General features: G+C 38.2%; 1 non-coding gene across 1 annotated transcript; it reads right to left on the reverse strand.

Moving 5' to 3' along the window:
- Nucleotides 1–770: 770 nt before the first annotated feature.
- LOC130937828 (small nucleolar RNA R71) lies at nucleotides 771–878 on the reverse strand. The gene has a single exon (XR_009069024.1). It is a non-coding gene; the product is annotated as a small nucleolar RNA R71 (small nucleolar RNA).
- Between the last annotated feature and the right edge of the window lie 20,529 nt (nucleotides 879–21,407).

Here is a 21,407-nt window from a genome sequence, read left to right on the forward strand (position 1 = left end):
ACAAAAATATTTTTCTTCTCTTTTAGTTAATATTCGAATTCCCTCTCTCTCTCTCTCTCTCATCTTTTTCCATTTATTTATTCATTTGCTAACACTTCTATTCATCTTAAAATTCGAACCCCCTCTTCCTCTCTGTGTTCGAATTCTCCTATTCTTAACTTCTTCTACTCACATAAAGGAATCTCTATAATATGACATAGAGGATTCCATACTTTCTTTGTTTTCTTCTCTCTCATATGAGCAGGAACAAGGAAAAAGGCATTCTTGTTGAAGCTGATCCTGAACCTGAAAGGACCTTGAAGAGGAAGCTAAGAGCAGCTAAAGCACAACACTCTGAAGAGGACCCAACTGAAATTTTCAAACAGGAAAAAGATATGGCAGCCGAACCCAACAACAATGCAAGGAAGATGCTTGGTGTCCTTACTGCACTAAATTCCAACTTACATGGAAGAAGCATCTCAATTCCTGCCATTGGAGCAAACAACTTTGAACTAAAGCCTCAATTAGTTTCCCTGATGCAACAGAATTGCAAGTTTTATAGACTTTCATCAGAAGATCCTTTTCAGTTCTTAACTGAATTCTTGCAGATCTGTGATACTGTTAAGACCAATGGGGTTGATCCCGAGGTCTACAGGTTTATGCTTTTCCCTTTTGCTGTAAGAGACAGAGCTAGAGTATGGTTGGACTCTCATCCTAAAGATAGCCTGAACTCTTAGGATAAGCTGGTCACGGCTTTGCTAGCCAAGTTCTTTCCTCCTTAAAAGCTGAGCAAGCTTAGAGTGGATGTTCAAACCTTCAGACAAAATGAAGGTGAATCCCTCTATGAAGCTTGGGAAAGATACAAGCAATTGACCAAAAAGTGTCCTTCTGACATGCTTTCAGAATGGACCATCCTGGATATATTCTATGATGGTCTGTGTGAATTGTCTAAGATGTCATTGGACCATTCTGCAGGTGGATCTACTCACTTAAAGAAAACACCTGCAGAAGCTCAGGTACTCATTGACATGGTTGCAAATAACCAGTTCATGTACACTTCTGAAAGGAATCCTGTGAGTAAGGGGACACCTAAAAGGAAGGGAGTTCTTAAAATTGATGCTTTGAATGCCATATTGACTCTGAATAAAATGTTGACTCAGCAAGTCAACATGATTTCTCAGAGTCTGAATGGATTGTTAAATGCATCCAACATTACTAAAGAAGCATCTTTTGAAGAAGAAGCTTATGATCCTGAGAACCCTGCAATGGCAGAGGTAAATTACATGGGTGAAGCCTTTGGCAACACCTATAACCCATCATGGAGAAATCATCCGAATTTTTCATGGAAGGATCCACAGAAGCAAGGCTTCAATAATAACAATGGTGGAAGAAACAGGTTTAGCAATAGCAAGCCTTTTCCATCATCCTCTCAGCAACAGATAGAGAATTCTGAGAGGAGCCCCTCTAGCTTAGCAAACATAGTCTCTGATCTATCTAAGGTCACTTTGACTTTCATGAATGAAACAAGGTCCTCCATTAGAAATTTGGAGGCACTAGTGGGTCAGCTGAGTAAGAAAATCACTGAAACTCCTCCTAGTACTCTCCCAAGCAATACAGAAGAGAATCCAAAAAGAGAGTGCAAGGCCATTGATATAATCATCATGGCCGAATCCAAAGAGGAAGGGGAGGACATGAATCCCAATGAGGAAGACCTCTTGGGACGTCTTCCAGATAGAAAGGAGTTCCATATTGAGGACCTAAAGGAATCTGAGGCTCATATAGAGACCATAGAGATTCCATTAAACCTCCTTCTGCTATTCATGAGCTCTGAGAACTATTCTTCCTCTAAAGAGGATGAAGATGTAACTGAAGAGCAAGTTGCTCAATATCTTGGAGCCATCATGAAACTGAATGCCAAGTTATTTGGTAATGAGAATTGGGAAGATGAACCTCCCTTGTTCATTAGTGAACTAAATACATGGGTTCAGCAAACTTCTCCTCAAAAGAAACAAGATCCTGGTAAATTCTTAATACCCTATACCATAGGCACCATGACCTTTGAGAAGGCTCTGTGTGACTTGGGGTCAGGTATAAATCTTATGCCACTCTCTGTAATGGAGAAACTGGGGATCTTTGAGGTACAAGCTGCAAGAATCTCATTAGAGACGGCAGACAAGTCAATAAAACAAGCTTATGGATTGGTAGAGGACGTGTTAGTGAAGGTTAAAGGACTTTACATCCCTGCTGATTTTATAATCCTAGACACTGGGAAGGATGAGGATGAATGCATCATCCTTGGAAGACCCTTCCTAGCCATAGTAGGAGCTATAATTGATGTTGACAGATGAGAGCTAGTCCTTTAATTGAATGGGGACTACCTTGTATTTAAAGCTCAAGGATCTTTCTCTGCAACCATGGAGAGGAAGCATGAACAGCTTCTCTCAATGTAGAGTCAAACAGAGCCCCCACAGTTAAACTCTAAGTTTGGTGTTGGGAGGCCACAGCCAAATTCTAAGTTTGGTGTTGAACCCCACATTCAAACTCTAAGTTTGGTGTTGGGAGGTCCCAACAATACTCTGAATACTTGTGAGGCTCTATGAGAGCCCACTGTCAAGCTATTGACATTAAAGAAGCGCTTATTGGGAGGCAACCCAATTTTTATTTATCTATATTTCTATTGTTCTTTTATGTTTTATTAGGTTTATGATCATGTGGAGTCATAAACCAATTGCAAAAATTAAAAACAGAATAAAAAATAGCAGAAGAAAAAGCATACCTTGGAGGAAGAGCTTACTAGCGTTTAAACGCCAGTAAGGAGCATCTGGCTGGCATTTAACGCTAGAACAGAGTTTGAAGCTGGCGTTGAACGCCAGAAACAAGCAGCAGTATGGCGTTTAAACACCAGGATTGCACCCTGAGGAAAGCTGGCGTTAAACGCCAGAAACAAGCAGCAAAGTGGTGTTTAACGCCAGAAACAAGCATAGAGCTGGCGTTTAACGCCAGAAACAAGCATCAATCTGGCGTTAAACACCAGGATTGCATACAAAGGGCAATTTACACGCCTAAAGGGTGCAGGGATGAGAAATCCTTGACACCTCAGGATCCTGTGGACCCCACAAGATCACCTCAGGATCTGTGGACCCCACAGGATCCCCACCTACCTTCTCCCTCTCTCTCACACCTTTTCATAACACTCTTCCCCAAACATCATTCACCAATCACCTCAATCACTCTTCCCCGTCACCTCTTCACCACTTACATCCATCCTCTCTTCCCCAAAAACCCCACCTACCTTCAAATTCAAAATCTCTTTTCCACAACACAACCCTCTCTTCTCCCCCTTAGCTGAAACACACACCTTTCTCCCTCTCCTCCATATTTTTTTCTTCTTCTATTCTTTCTTCTTTTGCTCGAGGGCGAGCAACATTCTAAGTTTGGTGTGGTAAAAGCATAGGTTTTTTGTTTTTCCATAACCATTGATGGCACCTAAGGCCGGAAAAACCTCTAGAAAGAGGAAAGGGAAGGAAAAAGCTTCCACCTCCGAGTCATGGGAGATGGAGAGATTCATCTCAAGGGTCCATAGCTCAGTAGTAGAGCATTTGACTGCACATCAAGAGAGCTCACTCATGGATCTCAACAAGAGCATGAGGAATTCCCTCATCAAGAAATCCCTGAGATGCCTCAAGGGATACATTTTCCTCCACACAACTATTGGGAGCAACTAAGGATAGAGCACCAAAATCACTAGGGATCAAGCAACAGAGGCAAGGAAGAGACATAGAGGAGCTCAAGAACACCATTGGTCCTTCAAGAAGAAAGCGCCACCATCACTAAGGTGGACTCATTCCTTAACTTCCTTGTTCTCATTTCTCTATTTTTCGATTTTTGAGCTTTATGTTTGTCTATGTTTGTGTCTTTATTACATGATCATTAGTGTCTAGTGTCTATGTCCTAAGGCTATGAATAATTCCATGAATCCTTCACCTTTCTTAAATAAAAAATGTGTTTAAAATAAAAGAACAAGAAGTACATAAGTTTCAAATTCATCCTTGAAATTAGTTTAATTATATTGATGTGGTGACAATACTTTTTGATTTCTGAATGAATGCTTGAACAATGCATATTTTTTATCTTGTTGTTTACGAATATTAAACTTGTTGGCTTTTGAAAGAATGATGAAAAAGAGAAATGTTATTGATGATCTGAAAAATCATAAAATTGATTCTTGAAGCAAGAAAAAGCAGTGAATAAAAAGCTTTTGAAAAAAAATGGCAAAAAAAATAATAATAAAAAGAAAAAGCAAGCAGAAAAAGCCAATAGCCCTTAAAACCAAAAGGCAAGGGTAAAAAGGATCCAAGGCTTTGAGCATCAATGGATAGGAGGGCCCAAAGAAATAAATCCAGGCCTAAGCGGCTAAATCAAGTTGTCCCTAACCATGTGCTTGTGTCATGAAGGTCCAAGTGAAAAGCTTGAGACTGAGTGGTTAAAGTCGTGATCCAAAGCAAAAGAGTGTGCTTAAGAACCCTGGACACCTCTAATTGGGGACTTTAGCAAAGCTAAGTCACAATCTGAAAAGGTTCACCCAGTTATGTGTCTGTGGCATTTATGTATCCGGTGGTAATGCTGGAAAACAAAGTGCTTAGGGCCACGGCCAAGACTCATAAAGTAGCTGTGTTCAAGAATCAACATACTAAACTAGGAGAATCAATAACTCTATCTAAATTCTGAGTTTCTATAGATGCCAATCATTCTAAACTTCAAAGGATAAAGTGAGATGCCAAAACTGTTCAGAAGCAAAAAGCTACAAGTCCCGCTCATCTAATTAGAACTAATATTCATTGATGTTTTAGGATTTATAGTATATTCTCTTCTTTTTATCCTATTTGATTTTCATTTGCTTGGGGACAAGCAACAATTTAAGTTTGGTGTTGTGATGAGCGGATAATTTATACGCTTTTTGGCATTGTTTTTAGGTAGTTTTTAGTAGGATCTAGCTTCTTTTAGGGATGTTTTTATTAGTTTTTATGCAAAATTCACATTTCTGGACTATACTATGAGTTTGTGTATTTTTCTATGATTTTAGGTATTTTCTGGCTGAAATTGAGGGACCTGAGCAAAAATTTGATAGGAGGCTGACAAAGGACTGCTGATGCTGTTGCATTCTGACCGCCCCGCACTCGAAATAGATTTTCTAGAGCTACAGAACTCTATATGGCAGGCTCTCAACTGCGTTGGAAAGTAGACATCCAGGGCTTTCCAGCAATATATAATAGTTCATACTTTATTCAAGTTTAGACGATGCAAACTTGCGTTAAACGCCAGCTCCATGCTACATTCTGGAGTAAAACGCCAGAAACACGTCACAAACCAGAGTTAAACGCCAAAAACACGTTACAACTTGGCGTTTAACTCCAAGAGAAGCCTCTGCACGTGTAAAGCTCAAGCTCAGCCCAAGCACACATCAAAGTGGGCCCCAGAAGTGGATTTCTGTACTTAGACTTATTTCTGTAAACCCTAGTAACTAGTTTAGTATAAATAGAACTTTTTACTATTGTATTTGCATCTTTTGATCATATTTTGATCTCTTGATCATATTTTGGGGGCTGGCCATTTAGCCATGCCTAGACCACCATCACTTATGTATTTTCAACGGTGGAATTTCTACAAACCATAGATTAAGGTGTAGAGCTCTGCTGTACCTCGAGAATTAATGCAAAGTACTACTGTTTTTCTATTCAAGTCTCGTTTATTTCTATTCTAAGATATCCATTCGTGCCTAAGAACCTGATGAATATGAAGATTATGTGACACTCATCATCATTCTCACCTATGAACGCGTGCCTGACAACCACTTACGTTCTACAAGTAAACAAGCTAGAATGAGTATCTCTTGGGTTCCTTAACCAGAATCTTTGTGGTATAAGCTAGAATCCATTGGCAGCATTCTTGAGAATCCGAAAAGTCTAAACCTTGTCTGTGGTATTCCGAGTAAGATTCAGGGATTGAATGACTGTGACGAGCTTCAAACTCGCGAGTGTTGGGCGTAGTGACAGACGCAAAAGGATCAATGGATCCTATTCCAGCATGATCGAGAACCGACAGATGATTAGCCGTGCTGTGACAGAGCACCTGGACCATTTTCACTGAGAGGACGGACGGTAGCCATTGACAACGGTGATCCCTCAACATACAGCTTGCAATGGAAAGGAATATGCACGATTGGATGGAGACAGCCAGAAAGCAGACCTTTAAAGAGCCATACAGCACCTTCATATGCTTATCTGAAATTCCCACCAATGAGTTACATAAGTATCTTTATCTTTATTTCATGCTTTATTTATCTTTATATTCAAAAACCATTATAACCATTTGAATCCGCCTGACTGAGATTTACAAGGTGACCATAGCTTGCTCCATACCAACAGTCTCCGTGGGATCGACCTTACTCACGTAAGGTTTATTACTTGGACGACCCAGTGCACTTGCTAGTTAGTGATGCGAGGTTGTGAAGAAAGTGCTAAGATTATAAACGCGCATACCAAGTTGAGTACCATTGTTAGAGATCACAATTTCGTGCACCAAGTTTTTGGCGCCGTTGCCGGGGATTGTTGAGTTTGGACAACTGACGGTTCATCTTGTTGCTCAGATTAGGTAATTTTCTTTTCAAAAAGTTTTCAAAAATCTTTCAAAAAATTTTCTTTGTTTTCGTTTTCCGAAAAAGTAATTTAAAAAAAAACCAAAAAAATTAATAAAATCATAAAAACCAAAAATATTTTGTGTTTCTTGTTTGAGTCTAGAGTCAATTTTTAAGTTTGGTGTCAATTGCATCTTTTTAATTTTTCTAAGAATTTTCGAAAAATTCATGCATGGTGTTCTTCATGATCTTCAAGTTGTTCTTGATAAGTCTTCTTGTTTGATCTTCATATTTTCTTGTTTTGTGTCTTTTGTTGTTTTTCATATGCATTCTTGCATTCATAGTGTCTAAACATGAAAAATTTATAAGTTTGGTGTCTTGCATGTTTTCTTTTCTTGAAAATTTTTCAAAAATAAGTTCTTGATGTTCATCATGACCCTCAAATTGTTCTTGGTGTTCATCTTGATATTCATAGTGTTGTTGCATGCATTATGTGTTTTGATTCATAATTTTCATGTTTTAGTCATTTAGTTATTTTCTCTCTCCTCACTAAAAATTCAAAAAATAAAAAATATATCTTTCCCTTAATTCTCTCATAAATTTCGAAATCTTTGGGTTGAATTAGTCAAAATTTTTTAGAATAAGTTGTTTCTTGTTAATCAAGTCAAGATTTCAATTTTTAAAAATCTTATCTTGTCAAAACTTTTTCAAAAATCAAATCTTTTTCATTCTTCTTTTATATTTTCGAAAATTTCTTTTAAATTGATTTTCAAAATCTTTTTCTTAAATTTATTTCATAATTTTCAAAAACTTTACTAATAATTAATGTGATTGATTCAAAAATTTGAAGTTTGTTACTTTCTTGTTAAGAAAGGTTCAATCTTTAAATTCTAGAATCATATCTTTTAGTTTCCTGTTAGTCAAGTAATCGATTTTAATTTTAAAAATCAAATCTTTTTCAAAATTAATTTCAAAATCTTTTATAACTTTTTATCTTTCTAAAATTGGTTTTCAAATCTTTTTCAACTAACTAATTGACTTTTGGTTTGTTTCTTATCTTTTTCAATACCACCTAACTACTTTTCTCTCTCTAATTTTTGAAAATCCCTCACCCCTTTTTCAAAATTCTTTTTAATTAACTAATTGTTTCAAATTTTAATTTTAATTTTATTTCTTCTCTTAATTTTCGAATTTTAACTAATAATTAAAATAAAAACAAAAATATTTTTTTTCTCTTTTAGTTAATATTCGAATTCCCTCTCTCTCTCTCTCTCTCTCATCTTTTTCTATTTATTTATTCATTTGCTAATACTTCTATTCATCTTAAAATTCGAACCCCCTCTTCCTCTCTGTGTTCAAATTCTCCTATTCTCCTTCTCCTATTCTTATCTTCTTCTACTCACATAAAGGAATCTCTATACTATGACATAGAAGATTCCATACTTTCTTTGTTTTCTTCTCTCTCATATGAGCAGTGATTTGTGGAAAACGATCCAACACAAAACTCACCGGCAAGTGTACCGGGTCGCATCAAGTAATAAAACTCACGGGAGTGAGGTCGATCCCACAGGGATTGAAGGATTGAGCAATTTTAGTTCAGTGGTTGATTTAGTCAAGCGAATCAAGTATTGGTTGAGTGATTTTGTATCCAACAGTAAGTAAATGACAGAAAATGTAAAGGGGAAGGGAAGAATTGCAGAAATTAAAGAAAACTGAAAGTAAAAGAGCTGAATCTTAAAGAACAAGAAATTAAATGACTGAAACTTAAAGTGCAAGAAATGTAAATTGCAGTAACTTAAAGTGCAAGAAATATAAATTGCAGTAATGAAAAGGGATTTGAGGACTGGGATTTCAGGATTCAAGCGAGGGAAATTAAATTGCAACAATTATCAAAGCAAGAGATGATTTGAGTTCTGTTAGATATTAAACAGAAAGGGAAATTAAATTGCAGCAGGGGTTCACAGAAGAACCAAAAGGAAAATGGGATCTCAGGACTCCAGAGACTAGATAGCAAAGTCTAGATCTCAATTGCCTTCCCAGATCCAAATTCACAGAGCAATTAACAAGAAATTAAAGAGGAAGCAGTAAAGGAAATTGGATTCAACTTAATTATGCAGTGAGGTAATCAAAGATATATTAAATGGAGATTGAGACAGAAATTCCTTAATTCTTCACATCCAAGATTCAAACAAGAAAAGAAAAAATGCTCAAGCAAGAACGAGGAAGAAGAGAGATCAATTCTCCTCCCTAATTCTCTCAAATCTCAGTTCAAAGCTCTCAGAGAAAATGAAGTTTCAAAATGTAAAAATTCAAAAATCAAAAGAAGCTCTCTAATTACATCAAACTATCTCCTATTTATACACTTTCTATTCTTGGATTTTAGAATTTGGATGGGCTTTTGATTTGGTGAAGAAATGAATTTAATTGGATTTTTAATCCAATTTTTAGCCCATGAGAAAGTGGCTTCCAGGAGGCTGCCCTGCCCTTGTGGAGGGAAGAGTAGGAAATGGTGCGTTACGTGCGTGCTTGGTGTGTGTGATGCATCAGGATGCTGCCCTGCCCTTGTGGAGGGCAGGGCAGAGTTGCCATGGTGCGCCAAGTGCTGCCCGTGCGCGCTGCTGCTGGCCGAGACTCCCTTGGTGCGTGCCAATCTTGTGCGCTGGCCATGCACCACAAAAAGCTGCCCTGCCCTTGTGGAGGGCAGGGCAATGTTGCCAATGGTGAAGTTCCAAGTTTGAAACTTGGTGGAGGCACACGCTGCTTCTTTTTCTTTGGTTTTCTTGGCACCAAAGTCACGCCTAGTTCCTTACTTCCTCATGGTGCCATGTTCGATCCTGGGAGATTGAAAGCAAGCCAATTTTTGCTTGTTTTCATTGTGCTTGAGCGCTACTCCTTTCCTCTTTGTCCTTGGGTTCGAAACCCATAGGAAGCATTATGAAGCAATTTCTTTTGAATTGTTCTTGGATGAAGCCCGATATTGCTCTTGAGGAGGGCAGGGCAGAGTTTTTGCTTCCTTTAGTCCTTGGCATCAAATTGTGCTCCGCCCTTGTTGTGGGCAGGGCAATGTTGCTTTTCAAGGCTTGGCTCAATATGTTGCTCTCCTGGAGGGCAGTGTGCTCTTGTGGAGGGCAATGTTTGCCTCCTCCTTCTTTGTTGCACCACACTTCTCATTTCTTGGCCACACTTCTTTAAGCCACGTTTTTCTTCTTTTCTTCTTTCTTCACCTACAAGAAACCAAAACAACCAATCAAAGTATCTCTAAATTCATAAGGTTTATAATTCATTAAAATCAATTAATTTTAGCTCAAACCTCATGATTTAGCATCAATTTAATGGTGGTTGTTTGATTTAAAGAAGTTATGCATTTTCATTCCAAATTGCTTACTTAGGATGCAAGAAAGTGCATAAAGACTAGTAAAATAAGTGAAATTAGCTTGAAAAATGGGTATATGATGACCTGTCATCACAACACCAAACTTGATTCTTGCTTGTCCCCAAGCAAGCATCAAAACTAAGCGAAGATGAAATGAACAAGAAAAGAAAACATATCCTTATTAGGCATATAGCAGAATTTGATTCATGGAGTTTTTATGCAGAGAATGACAACTCAAGTTATTGTTTGCTGTTACATAATATACATTTTTCCTCAAAGGCTTACTAAACTTGCTGTTATAAGGTTTATTCTTTCTTTGCTCCCTTGCTAACTTTTCTTTTCTCATGTTGCTTAACAAGCTTATTATTTTTTTTGGAGGCTTGGTGTCTAATGTTGCAGTAGTAACCTTTGGCTTTATTTTTTACTCAACATCTTTCCACCACAGACACATGGCTCACTATTTCTTCCTAGGATCATTGATGCCCAGCATCTCTTTGGATAACTAAATGTTCTGTATCTAGGTTGCTCTTTATTGTGGACTTTCAATTGGCCATCCCAAATCAGTTGATCTAAGTGACCGGGTTTTGAAATACCCCTCAGAATTTACTTATCCAAGCATATCCTAGTACAAGAACACCACAGGCATGTGTCCTAGGGTCCAAGCTATTGGTGTCCAGCCTTTATTCTTTGTTTTTCTTGCCACATTGGCTTTTTCTTCTTTCCTTTCTTTCTGTTTTATTTTTGTTCTCAAGGACTTTTTTCTTTACTGATAAGAACCTTTATAACAGCAAGCTAGCTCACACTTCGATGAAAATGACATTATGCAGCAATTATTTTATGAGTTATGCATTTAATCAAACACATACACCACCATTAACTTCCATTCTAACTTATGCAACATTGGATGTTCACTTTCCAATTCAAACAATTCTCTTTTATTCAAGCATATAGGAAACAAAACAAAATTCAGCTAGGTGATGGATGACAAGCATTATGCAGATCAGCATACTTAATCAAACAACTTCACTTGCAACTAGATAAACACTTTAGCAGGATATAAAATGGTTCCCATGTTCAAAATAATTCACAGCAGCAAGGATTAAGTTTAGATACAACCTTTGAAATTGCAGCCCTTTGATTCTTCCTTCTGTTGTGTTTTCTTTGAGCTAAGATGCACAATATCTTCAATTGTTGACTCATGTCCTGCATAATTCTCAAAGTTGCTTGCTTCTCAAGCCCTTAATTACATGGTTAGTATGCATAAATTGAGTGTGGCTCTTAGATTTATTTTGGTGTTGGAGACACCAAACTTAATTGCTTGCCACTGCCTCTGATGCAACATGTTAACCATATTTGAAACCTTGTATCCTTGCTAAAGGTTATGGGATTGAAGCTAGAAAGCAGTTAAATAGTTGGATAATTTGTTTGATTGCTTGGGGCTAGTGTTATGCAAGAGGTAAGAATGTGCTTTTAAATGAGATTTTTGGTGAAACACCAAACTTAGAATCTTTCATTCTCCCTTGAGTTGTTTTGGTGTGCAACACCAAACTTAGCTCCTTGCAATGCATACCAATTATTCAACATCTTTATTGAAAAAGCTATGAAACGAAAACTACCTCAGGTTGGGTTGCCTCCCAACAAGCGCTTCTTTATTATCACTAGCTTGACATCTTCTATTTTTTACTTCAAGAAGGATTTAGATTCTGAACCTCTTTTTCCTTGTCCCATTGTCCTCCTAGGTATAGCTTTGCTCTGTGACCATTTGCTGTGAATCGACTCTTTGTTGCTTCGTCTAGCAATTCAATACTCCCATAAGGAAAGACCTTAGTTACCAAATATGGACCAGTCCACTTAGATTTAAGCTTGCCAGGGAATATTTTGAGTCGTGAGTTGTACAAGAGTACTTGTTGCCCAGGTTTGAATTCTTTCTTCAAGATCTTCCTGTCATGCCACCTCTTGGCTTTTTCCTTGTATATCTTGGTATTTTCATAGGCTTCGAGCCTAAATTCATCCAGCTCATTTGACTGCAACAACCTTTTCTCCCCTGCTGCTTCAGAGTCAAGGTTTAGGAGTTTAGTAGCCCAAAAGGCTTTGTGTTCAAGCTCTACAGGGAGGTGACAAGATTTGCCATATAATAGCTGAAATGGTGATTTCCCAATGGGAGTTTTGAAAGCTGTCCTGTATGCCCAGAGTGCATCTTCCAACTTCCTAGCCCAATCCTTTCTTGTGCTTCCTACTGTTTTCTCTAGGATTTTTTTCAATTCTCTGTTTGCTAATTCAGCCTGCCCATTAGTCTGAGGGTGATATGGTGTGGCTACTTTATGAATAACTCCATATTTATGAAGAAGTTTCTCCATTTGTTTGTTACAAAAATGACCTCCACCATCACTAATAAGACCCTTGGGTACCCCATATCTAGTAAAAATGTGCTTCTTGAGGAATTGAAGCATAATTTGTGCATCACAAGTAGTTGTGGCTATGGCTTCCACCCACTTTGAAACATACTCCACTGCTACCAAGATATATCTGAAGGAATAGGAGGGGGGAAAGGGTCCCATGAAATCAATGCCCCATAGATCAAATAACTCTAATTCCAAAATGAAATTCTGCGGCATCTCATTCCTTCTTGTCAATCCTCCTGCTCTCTGGCATTCATTACATTGGTGGACAAACTCTCTGGCATCTTTGAAGATAGTCAGCCAATAGAACCCACTTTGCAATATCTTTGCAGCTGTTCTTTCTGGACCAAAGTGTCCACCATAAGTTGAGCCATGGCAATGCCATAATATATCTCTTATTTCACTCTCAGGGACACATCTTCTAATTACTTCATCAGAACATCTCTTGAACAGAAAAGGTTCATCCCACAAGAACTTCCTTGCTTCATTGATTAGCTTCTTCACTTGTTGCTTAGAGAATTCTTGAGGTATCTTTCTCCCCACTTTGTAGTTTGCTATGTCAGCAAACCATGGTGTTTGTTGAACCAGCAATAGGTGTTCATCTGGGAAGCTTTCATTCACAGGTTGTGAGGCTTCTTGAATTGTTTCTTGTGGCAGCCTTGACAAATGATCAGCAACTCGGTTTTCAGTGCCTTTCCTGTCCCTTACCTCAATGTCAAACTCCTGTAGGAGTAGTATCCACCTGATAAGTCTTGGTTTAGCATCCTGCTTTGACATCAAATACTTGAGGGCAGCATGATCAGTATAAACCACAATTTTAGATCCTATCAAGTATGATCTGAACTTATCAAATGCATAAACTACAGCTAACAATTCCTTCTCTGTTGTGGTGTAATTTTTTTGAGCCTCATTCAACACTTTACTTGCATAATATATGACATGATGCAAGTTTCCCTTCTTTTGTCCAAGTACAGCACCAATTGCAATATCACTTGCATCACACATGAGTTCAAAGGGTAGTTTCCAATCCGGAGGTGTGATAATTGGTGCTGTTGTGAGTTTGTGTTTTAAAGTTTCAAAGGCATGCTGGCAATTTTCGTCAAAAACAAAAGGATTATCAATCATTAACAGATTACTCAAAGGTTTGGCTATTTTAGAAAAATCCTTGATAAACCTTCTATAAAATCCTGCATGCCCCAAGAAACTTCTAACAGATTTCACATTAGTTGGTGGAGGGAGCTTTTCTATAATTTCCACCTTTGCCTTGTCAACCTCTATCCCTTTTCTTGAAACTTTATGACCAAGAACAATCCCCTCAGGTACCATGAAATGGCACTTTTCCCAGTTTAAAACTAAATTAGTTTCTTGGCACCGTTTCAAGACAAGAGTTAGATGTTTCATGCAAGTATTGAAATTGTCACCAAAAACAGAAAAGTCGTCCATGAAAACCTCTAAAAACTTTTCGACCATATCTGAAAAAATGGAGAGCATACACCTTTGAAAAGTGGCTGGGGTATTGCATAGTCCAAATGGCATTCTTCTATAAGCGAAAACTCCAACTGGACATGTGAATGAAGTCTTTTCTTGGTCCTTTGGATCTACCACTATCTGATTATACCCAGAATAGCCATCCAGGAAGCAATAGTAAGCATGGCCGGCCAATCTTTCAAGCATCTGATCAATGAAAGGAAGTGGGAAATGATCTTTGCGTATGGCATCATTCAGCCTCCTATAGTCAATACACATCCTCCATCCTATCACAGTTCTTGTGGGAATGAGTTCATTTTTCTCATTAATAATGACTGTCATTCCACCCTTCTTTGGTACCACTTGGACTGGGCTTATCCATGAGCTATCAGAGATAGGATATATTATCCCTGCATTCCACAATTTCATTACTTCTTTGATGTTGAACTACTGCTTTGGAGTTGTCCTCCAAGAGGATTTTATGCATACACACTGCAGGGCTAATGCCTTTTAGATCATCAATGGTCCATCCTAAAGCATCCTTGTGAGCTCTGAGTACATCAAGGAGCTCTCCTTCTTCTTTCTTTGTCAGGGATGAATTGATGATCACTGGTTAACTCTCTGATGTGCCAAGGAATGCATATTTGAGATGGGTGGGTAATGGCTTCAGTTCTTGCTTTTGCACTTCTTCCTTCTTGCTTGGTTTCACCTCCTTGTCAATAGAAATTTCAGCCGCGTGTTCCTCTACTGTCTCTTGATTGATTTCTTCTTCTTGCTCATGCTGATAAGTGTCTAACATTTCTTCCACCAGGCTCTCTATCATATCCACCCTCAGGTAATCTTCTTGCTCAGGAGGGTGTTGCATTGACTTGAAGACATTTATGATCATTTGCTCATTGTGTACTCTGAAGATCATTTCTCCTTTTTCCACATCTATAATGGCTCTTGCAGTCGCTAGAAATGGTCTTCCCAAGATGATTGAATTGTTTCCTTCCTCGTCGGTGTCCAAGATCACAAAATCCACAGGGAAGATAAACTTCCCAACCTTCACTAACAGATTTTCCACAATTCCATTAGGTGTCTTGATTGATTTGTCGGCCATGACTAGTGACATCCTGGTGGGTTTGAGTTCTTCTATAGCAAGCTTCCTCATCATGGACAGGGGCATTAAGTTGATACTAGCTCCAAGATCACAGAGAGCTTTGTCCAAGGTTAATTTGCCTATAGTGCATGATACCACAAAACTCCCTGGATCTTTAAGTTTTGGTGGAATTCCTTTTTGGAGCACCACGCTACATTCCTCACTGAGCATTACCGTCTCCTTCTCATTCCAGTCTCTTTTCTTGTTGATGAGCTCCTTTAAGAACTTGGCATATAGAGGCATTTGCTCCAATGCCTCAGCCAAAGGTATATTGATTTCCAGCTTCTTGAAAGTCTCAAGGAATTTGTGGAAATGTTGATCCTTTGCTTCTTTTTGGAATCTCTGTGGATAGGGTAGTGAAGGTGTAAGACTCTTCTCCACTTGCTGCTGTTTTGGATTTGGTTCTTCCATGATCTGCTTTCCCTTCTTTAAATTCTGAGGTTGGTTGTCCTCTTCTGTGAGCTTTTCTGCGTCATTCTTGTTTGTTATGTCCTTGTTATTAGCTCTATCTTTCTCTGTTGGTTCTGTGTCATTCTCCATAAGTTTCTTGGTTGCTCCTTGGTTGCCATCCACCAATGTCTTTCCACTCCTTAATTGTACGGTTTTGCATTCTTCTTTTGGATTAGGAATGGTATCACTTGGTAGTGAGCTTGAAGGTCTCTCTATAGAAATCTGCTTGCAGATTTGTCCAATCTGCCTTTCTAGGCTCTTCATGGAAGCTTCTTGGTTCTTTGTTGTCAATTCTTGGTTCTTCATCATTTTCTCCATGAGCAGCTCTAGATTAGTAATCCTATGAGAGTCTTGTGAGATTGGTTGGTTTTGGGGTGTTGATGGATGATGGTAGGTGTTTTGGTTAGTTAGTTGGTTATTGGGTGGATAATGGTTAGAGTTGGGGTAATTATTTTGTGGTTTTCTGTATATGTTTTGGTTAGTGTTTGGCTGGTTGTTGTGGTTTGTGCTTTTCCAATTGTTTTGATTTGAGTTCATTTGCCATGGCTGCTGAGTTTGATTGTGGTTGTCTCCCCATCTGACGTTGGGATGATTTTTCCAAGAGGGATTGTAAGTATCACCATAGACTTCATTTGTTCCAGGATTTTGGTTGTGCATGTATTGGACTTGCTCTTGCTGTTGCTCCTCTTGAATTTCTTCATTTTGCCCCCAAGTAGTTGATGGTTGGCTTGTGGCACTCACTGATGCAACTTGAAGGCTATCAATTCTCTTGGCCATTTGCTCAAATTGTTGCTGAATCTGTTGCTGCATCATTTTATTCTGAGCTAGGATTGAATCCACTCCTTCCAACTCCATTACTCCTCTCCTTTGTGATGGTTGGCATTGCCTTTGGTGAGCAAAGAAATATTGGTTGTTAGCCACTATATCAATGAGGTTTTGAGCTTCCTCTATAGTTTTCATGAGTTGTAATGAGCCTCCAGCTGAATGATCAAGTGCTTCTTGAGCTTTCAGAGTAAGTCCTTCATAGAAGTTCTGTAGCTTGTCCCACTCAGTAAACATTTTTGGTGGACATTTCCTTAGCAGAGCCTTATATCTTTCCCATGCCTCATATAAATTTTCAACATCCATTTGAGTGAATGTCTGCACCTCAGTCTTCAATCTTATGATCCTTTGAGGGGGATAAAATTTGGCAAGAAACTTGCTCACCAAATCATCCCAAGTGTTGATGCTTTCCTTTGGAAATGTTTCTAGCCATTGAGTGGCTTTATCCCTGAGAGAGAATGGAAAGAGCAGTAACTTGTAACTGTCAGGAGGCACACCATTGGTTTTGACAGTGTCACAAATCCTCAAGAAGGTAGATAGATGTTGATTCGGGTCCTCCAATGGCCCTCCTCCAAAAGAGCAGTTGTTTTGGACCAATGTGATGAGTTATGGCTTTAGTTCAAAGTTGTTTGCATTGACAATAGGGGTAAGAATGCTACTCCCACAATGTCTAGCATTTACAAATGTGTAGGAAGCCAGTACTCTTCTTTGTTGTGGGTTATTGTTGGCCCCTCCTTTTGGTTAATTGGGATTTGATGGATCTCCTTCCATTTCTTGGAATTCCTCCTCGTATTCTTCCTCTCCAATAACGTTCTTCCCTCTTTCAGCTCTTCTTATTCTTCGAAGAGTTCTTTGGTCAATTTCAGAGAGAATAGGGGAAGCTCTTCCTGTACCTGACATACAAACACACAATAAGAAACACACAGATGCAGAAAACCAGTGAAACTTCAATCTATTGCTAGAATGGAGTTTTAGTTAGTTTAAGCAAAAATTCAAACAGTTAGTGTGTTAGTTAAAAATAAAGAAAAAGTGCTTGATCTAGATCTCCACTTCACTTAATCATTGTCAATCTATTTCAATCCCCGGCAACGGCACCAAAAACTTGATGTGTGGAAAACGATCCAACACAAAACTCACCGGCAAGTGTACCGGGTCGCATCAAGTAATAAAACTCACGGGAGTGAGGTCGATCCCACAGGGATTGAAGGATTGAGCAATTTTAGTTCAGTGGTTGATTTAGTCAAGCGAATCAAGTATTGGTTAAGTGATTTTGTATCCAACAGTAAGTAAATGACAGAAAATGTAAAGGGGAAGGGAAGAATGGCAGAAATTAAAGAAAACTGAAAGTAAAAGAGCTGAATCTTAAAGAAAAAGAAATTAAAAGACTAAAACTTAAAGTGCAAGAAATGTAAATTGCAGTAACTTAAAGAGCAAGAAATATAAATTGCAGTAATGAAAAGGGATTTGAGGACTGGGATTTCAGGATTCAAGCGAGGGAAATTAAATTGCAACAATTATCAAAGCATGAGATGATTTGAGTTCTGTTAGATATTAAACAGAAAGGGAAATTAAATTGCAGCAGGGGTTCACAGAAGAACCAAAAGGAAAATGGGATCTCAGGACTGCAGAGACTAGATAGCAAAGTCTAGATCTCAATTGCCTTCCCAGATCCAAATTCACAGAGCAATTAACAAGAAGTTAAAGAGGAAGCAGTAAAGGAAATTGGATTCAACTTAATTATGCAGTGAGGTAATCAAAGATATCTTAAATGGAGATTGAGACAGAAATTCCTCAATTCTTCACATCCAATATTCAAACAAGAAAAGTAAAAATGCTCAAGCAAGAACGAGGAAGAAGAGAGATCAATTCTCCTCCTTAATTCTCTCAAATCTCAGTTCAAAGCTCTAAGAGAAAATGAAGTTTCAAAATGTAAAAATTCAAAAATCAAAAGAAGCTCTCTAATTACATCAAACTATCTCCTATTTATACACTTTCTATTCTTGGATTTTGGAATTTGGATGGGCTTTTGATTTGGTGAAGAAATGAATTTAATTGGATTTTTAATCCAATTTTTAGCCCATGAGAAAGTGGCTTCCAGGAGGCTGCCCTGCCCTTGTGGAGGGCAGAGCAGGAAATGGTGCGTGCGGCTCATTGCGTGCGTGCTTGGTGTGTGTGATGCATCAGGATGCTGCCCTGCCCTTGTGGAGGGCAGGGCAGAGTTGCCATGGTGCGCCAAGTGCTGCCCGTGCGCGCTGCTGCTGGCCGAGACTCCCTTGGTGCATGCCAATCTTGCGCGCTGGCCATGCACCACAAAAAGCTGCCCTGCCCTTGTGGAGGGCAAGGCAATGTTGCCAATGGTGAAGTTCGAAGTTCGAAACTTGGTGGAGGCACACGCTGCTTCTTTTTCTTTGGTTTTCTTGGCACCAAAGTCACGCCTAGTTCCTTACTTCCTCATGGTGCCGTGTTTGATCCTGGGAGATTGAAAGCAAGCCAATTTTTGCTTGTTTTCATTGTGCTTGAGCGCTACTCCTTTCCTCTTTGTCCTTGGGTTCGAAACCCATAGGAAGCATTATGAAGCAATTTCTTTTGAATTGTTCTTGGATGAAGCCCGATATTGCTCTTGAGGAGGGCAGGGCAGGGCAGAGTTTTTGCTTCCTTTAGTCCTTGGCATCAAATTGTGCTCCGCCCTTGTTGTGGGCAGGGCAATGTTGCTTTTCAAGACTTAGCTCAATATGTTGCTCTCCTGGAGGGCAGTGTGCTCTTGTGGAGGGCAATGTTTGCCTCCTCCTTCTTTGTTGCACCACACTTCTCATTTCTTGGCCACACTTCTTTAAGCCACATTTTTCTTCTTTCGTTCTTTCTTCACCTACAAGAAACCAAAACAACCAATCAAAGTATCTCTAAATTCATAAGGTTTATAATTCATTAAAAATCAATTAATTTTAGCTCAAACCTCATGATTTAGCATCAATTTAATGGTGGTTATTTGATTTAAAGAAGTTATGCATTTTCATTCCAAATTGCTTACTTAGGATGCAAGAAAGTGCATAAAGACTAGTAAAACAAGTGAAATTAGCTTGAAAAATGGGTATATGATGACCTGTCATCAAGCAGGAACAAGGAAAAAGGCATTCTTGTTGAAGCTGATCCTGAACCTGAAAGGACCTTGAAGAGGAAGCTAAGAGCAGCTAAAGCACAACACTCTGAAGAGGACCCAACTAAAATTTTCGAACAGGAAAAAGATATGGCATCCGAACCCAACAACAATGCAAGGAAGATGCTTGGTGACTTTACTGCACCAAATTCCAACTTACATGGAAGAAACATCTCAATTCCTGCCATTGGAGCAAACAACTTTGAGCTAAAGCCTCAATTAGTTTCTCTAATGCAACAGAATTGCAAGTTTTATCGACCCTGAGTCGCTCAGGTATTACTTGGGTGACCGAGTGTACTTGCTGGTATAGCTGTATGAAAATGTAGGGATTCGTGCACCAGGCTGTTGTGTCACCGCGGGAGGAGGAGGGCTCGCCAAAAAGTTGCTATCTTTCTCCTGTTCTACTTCACCGTAGCGAAATCCTCTACCCCCTGTTTGTTGGAGCTACTACTATCCATCACTACCTTCTACCTTGCTTTCACATGGGCTAATGCTAGATGATAATGGAGGGTGAAGCTGCTGTGTTAATGATACAGTCCATCCAGCCATTGTTATCACAATCCTATCCCAGATTTCTTCTGATTTTGACAGTTTGAGGTAGGGGGCTTCATTTTAAAATCAAAAGTTTTGATTTAAGAATGCATATAAATCTTATTGAATAATTGAAAATATATTATAATAATTTAGAATGATTAATTGATGAGTTTGATTTGGATTGTGACTAAAATAGTGATTGATTTGAATGTAGTTATGTATGGTAGTTGATTGGATGATTTTTATGATATAGCTTGTTATAACTGTGAGGATAGTTTAATGGCTGGGCTAATTTTCTGAGTTGTGATTTATTGATTATGACTGTGGCTGTGAATTGTGACTACTTTTGAGGTCATTATGATAATGATCATTGGTTTGATTATTTTATTGGATCTTGATGAATTGGATTGGTTGTGAATACGTTATGTTTATGCTTTGGTTAAAATGATGTATGAATTGAGAATTGCTTAGTGAACATTAATCTTGCTTGTTCGCAGTATATTGATTGTTGAATTGATTTCTGATAAGCTAAGTTTGAAATTGTAAATTGTAAAAAGATCATAGATCGACTGTTAAACTAATTTCATGAAATCGAATTTGTAAACTAATGCAGTAACTTTAAGAGTATAAAAATAATTTTGTAATAATAAAAAGTTATATGGAGCCAAATTTTGGGTGAACATAAGAGTTGACTTTAGGAGAACTAGGATTTTATGAATAACATATTTTTGTAAGTGTGTTTTGATGTCAATGCTGCTAAAAGTTTGGTTAACCTGGATGGTAATATATTTAAGTATTTGGAAATAAAAATCTATTAGTCTTTTGGTTAAAAATAATTTATGAATTGATGAGATTGGGGTTTGATTATTAAATTAGTTTCTTAAAAAAATTGGTTTCTTGACTAAAGTAGTAATTTTGAGGGTTTACAAGTAATTTTATAATAACTAAGGAGATTAAGAAAATTTAAATGATTAATTGAGAACCTTTTGTTTGATAATTATTGAGAAAAGGTTGATGAATTGATGAAATTGAGGGAACCCTTAACGGGTTGTTAAGTCCATTTTTAGGGGAGTTCGGTGCATGAAATTGACTCCGTAATATCCGCACAGATAGACCGACAAGTGCACTGGGTCATCCAAGTAATACCTTAGGTTAGTGAACAAGCAATGGATATCTTGTAAATGTTAGTCAGGCGGATAGAAAATATAGTTGTTGTGAAAAATGCATAATAACAGGATAAAGATAGAATTACTTAATTGGTGTGAAATCAATAATAATAGAATGGTTGAGGCTTCAGAGATGCTTCCCCTTTCTGGATTAACTCTTCTCATTGTCTACTTCAACTTCTGATGATTCATTCCATGGCAGGCTGTAAGTGACTAATGCCAGGTTAGTGGTCATTAATCTCCTTGATGCACTACTATTTTGTGGAACATCTTGTGCTTAATTTGGGT

Source organism: Arachis stenosperma, chromosome 6, assembly GCF_014773155.1.
Source record: "Arachis stenosperma cultivar V10309 chromosome 6, arast.V10309.gnm1.PFL2, whole genome shotgun sequence".
NCBI lineage: Eukaryota > Viridiplantae > Streptophyta > Magnoliopsida > Fabales > Fabaceae > Arachis > Arachis stenosperma.